Source organism: Wyeomyia smithii, unplaced genomic scaffold, assembly GCF_029784165.1.
Source record: "Wyeomyia smithii strain HCP4-BCI-WySm-NY-G18 unplaced genomic scaffold, ASM2978416v1 HiC_scaffold_172, whole genome shotgun sequence".
In the NCBI taxonomy this organism is placed as follows: domain Eukaryota; kingdom Metazoa; phylum Arthropoda; class Insecta; order Diptera; family Culicidae; genus Wyeomyia; species Wyeomyia smithii.
In genome coordinates, this window is record NW_026599060.1 from 1 (window position 1) to 4,000 (window position 4,000).

The window sequence follows — 4,000 nt, forward strand, 5'->3', positions numbered from 1 at the left end:
GCGCTCTCGTTACAGTTCGAAGAGTGTGAGGTGAAATTGGAATTTCTCTTTACCGCACAGAGGATACGGACAACTCTGTTCGCTACAATCACAGATCAATCCACTAGGACACAACTTCGTTCACTAGGCCCTTTTTGGGGTAGAGACAGCCAGACTACCACCGGCCGTGACACCAGCTGCACACAAGTTCGCAAGAATATCGGCATCAGCTTCAGTTCTGGCCTGATCCAGGATGTCTTAAAGCACTTTCCAAGAATAACTGAAACGGTCAAAATTTAAATAAAAATGAGTAACGTTTAATTACTAACAAATAGATACAACATACCTGTGCAGTAATGTCATCTTTTTTGTCCTGTTGTTCCGCGCTGTTTGTACTTGCCATTTTCGTGGCTTTTCGAGTAGCAGCAGCAGCAACCAAGCCATCATGAGATCATTCACATCATCGCTAACATTTGACCCATCTTTGCCATACGTTGTGCGACGTCGAGATTGCGATCGGGACCTGAATCTAGATGAAGAATGTCGTCGACTGTAGGTTCGACCTGTTTGTTCTGTAACAAAAAAAAACTCTTAAAAACAGCAGCACACAAATTTGCAACTTTTTTTCAACTTTATTAAGGTGGCTTTCAGCCACAGGCTGGTTCGCCACCATAATTTGCAACAAAATCGGTATCAGTTTCAGTTTTGGCTAGTGGAAGTAATCATTTCCATTAACAAACTTACCTGCTATTCAGGCCGCTTGTAGACCAGGATGATTTTCTTATCGGCCATGCCTATATAAGGAAAAACTATCACTCCTGCCGAATCACAATTCAAATCTGTCGGCTTTCGCCTGACGACACGTTCAATTATAACATATTTACCAGAATTAAGCAGAATAAACTGCCTACAAAATACAACCCAAACTGCACAAAAAATGTAAACAGAAATTTTATTGCATCATGCTGGCCCTTGACGTGCTTATGTTTTTGCATCGGAGTTCGTAAATTTGGTTCCAATTTCATATTTCGCCAAATAAATTTCATTCCGGAAATGAAAATTTTAGTAGCCGCGTTTATTTTACATTTTATGCATACGTTAACTGTCAATGTTTTTCAAAAAAAGACCTTTTCATTATGCAAACTATTATAAAAACATATTTATTTTTTATTCAATTAAAAAATGGTTTGCCGTCAGGAGCCTTGCTCAATCGGCTTGACACACTTGACATCTCCCTCCTTATGTTCAAACCTTTTCTAACCCTTAAGTCTAGACACCAACCTTTTTTGTATAGACATCCACCCGTTTCGCATACGTATCGCATTCGTATGCGATACGAATGGATTCGTATGGTCTTTGTACGAATACAAGAATGGCATTTTCGAACTCATTCGAATCCATACTTTCGTGCGAATGTTGGATACGAACGTAAACAAGAATGAAGGTAAAAATATTTTTACGTATAATAATGTGTAATCACGTCTTTAGTTGGGAGTGTTGGGACACCTTCTGACCAGAACCAGCTTTGCCTTCTAGCAAAGAAGGTAGTCGCTCGCCGCCTTCTACTCCGCAATTGACTGCCTTCTGTGTAGACGCATCGTGCCTTCGGCCTTGTGTTGCCTTCTATTGGCAAAGACGCTGGCTTTACTGGCTTTAACTTAGTTTATCCTACGGATACGTTTTTATGAAATAACTACACGACTTCCCTGCTAAAACTAGACTGAATTTTTGTGAATAATTTTAATTGTTCTGGCTTTATACATTTGGCTTATCTGCTGACTCGCATTCCTGGTAGTGTCTCCATGTGGCGATGGTTCGGTGGTTGAAGTCTGGCACCTTTGCTGATGAAAGCAGAACAGGCGCCGGTCACGTTTACGGGTTGTTGCCAATCGACATATTTCCAGCCGGGCTTTGGTTGCTTCTGCTGACGCTGCTGCACGTGGTGCACTGTTGTGCAAAGTTTGTTGCGTTGTTAACTCATGTATATACATATATATATATATATATATATATATATATATATATATATATATATATATATATATATATATATATATATATATATATATATATATATATATATATATATATATATATATATATATATATATATATATATATATATATATATATATATATATATATATATATATATATATATATATATATATATATATATATATATATATATATATATATATATATATATATATATATATATATATATATATATATATATATATATATACACACATATATATATTTGGGCGCCAATCATCGTATGGAAAAAAAGTGACCAGAAAATTTCAAAAAAATACCCTATACAAAATGTTCACCTGCTCGAAAAAACACCATGTGCAAAATTTCAGCTCAATCGGACTTAAAATGAGGTGGCGGAAAGCGATTGAAGTTTGGCTTTTTTGAGAACCGAAAAATCACCCAAGGGGGGGGGGGGTTAGTGAAATTTCGGTTTTCGAAATTTTTTTTCTGATGCCAAATGACTTAAAAACGCATAAAACGTCGAGAATTGGTGTCATCTGAAAATTTTTTTTATTTTACAAAAATTTACTCTCTGGGACTTTTTTAAATTTTTTCAATTGTGGAAGGCGGAGTTCAAAATGTTTAGAATTTATCTTTTGAAATTGATCACTAGTCTCTCGAAATAGCTTGTATAATGATATACACTATAACTAGCATCGAATACATTATGTTTCATTAGGGTGGTTCATTTATTCGGCATAGGGTGGTTCATAATATTGTGAAAAATGAGTATAAAATAAAAAAAGCACTTCGGTTCGTTTGATTGGTGTGACATCTTCGACAAATTTGTAGATTATAATTCGGCCTTTTCGAAAAAATTACACTCAAAGTATGCGATACGAATGGATTCGTATGGTCTTTGTACGTAAACAAGAATGGCATTTTCGAAATCATTCGAATCCATACTTTCGTACGAATGTAGGATACGGCCGTGAACAAGAATGAAGGTGAATTTACATAAAACAGCAGAAAAACGAGAAAAAACTACCGGCGCCGGCGATTCGTAAAGCGATACGTACAGCGATTCGCAACTTTTGACTGACGTTTGCGAACGAGAGCAAAAAGAATACGGATACGTATACGTACGTAAACAAGAATGACACGTTCGTACGAAAGCAACGATGTTCGAAAGCTCGAATTGGTTAGAACGAATCGGATTCGTATGTGTTCGTATCGCATTCGTACGCCGCTGCTGCTTTCGTACGAAAGCGATACGGCCGTAAACAAGGATAAGGGTGAATAATCGAGGCAAACCGCCATTATACGACGCCAGAGACGGCAAGAGGTCATTGACAAAAATGGACAATACATAACTGAATAAAATTATTTCCGTCTATAAAAATATTGTCTTTGAATATCATAGAAAAACCGAAATGACTTATGACTCAATCCAATGCCAAAAAAATTAGAAACAATTAAAGAATCAATTCCAGCTACTATTTATCAATCCTAGTTGCTGCTAAAACACCTCTGCGTGTGTCGATTGAACTCAGTATCTGTTCAGTAGCGTTTTTTATTTCCATCCGAATTGGCGGACGAAAAATGCAAAAAAGTAAAGATAAATATTGGACTATCTGTGTACATTGATTTGTACTGTACTGTATTGCATATTTAAAATCGATCTATTCTCTAACCGTACATAATAGATTTATCAAAATTTCTAGTACGCTTTAAACAACTGTAATTAAAATTAGGCGGGAAATGGGATTAATGATGTACCTTATTACTGGCCAATTGTAGACCCCCACCTCTACCCGTGTGTAGCGTATTTGAATATACTTTTTATGTGAACGGTACCATAATCTAATATCCTCCCTCCTCCCCAAAATGCTTTGTTATACAGATATGACCTTATGCATGGTACAAAGTAGAGGGAACAGACCACTTTTCCTATGTAACGTTTGCATAAAAAAATAAACTTTTTCCGGGTGGTAATAAAAAACCTGAATTAATCCACCTAGTGGTGCAGAAACCTTTGTAA

General features: G+C 36.2%; 1 long non-coding RNA gene across 1 annotated transcript; it reads right to left on the reverse strand.

Annotated features, from left to right (window-relative positions):
• Positions 1-6: 6 nt before the first annotated feature.
• Positions 7-999, reverse strand: LOC129733717 (uncharacterized). Its single transcript, XR_008729681.1, has 3 exons — positions 724-999; positions 326-551; positions 7-259 (listed from the first exon to the last, which is right to left on the reverse strand). It is a non-coding gene; the product is annotated as an uncharacterized LOC129733717 (long non-coding RNA).
• Between the last annotated feature and the right edge of the window lie 3,001 nt (positions 1,000-4,000).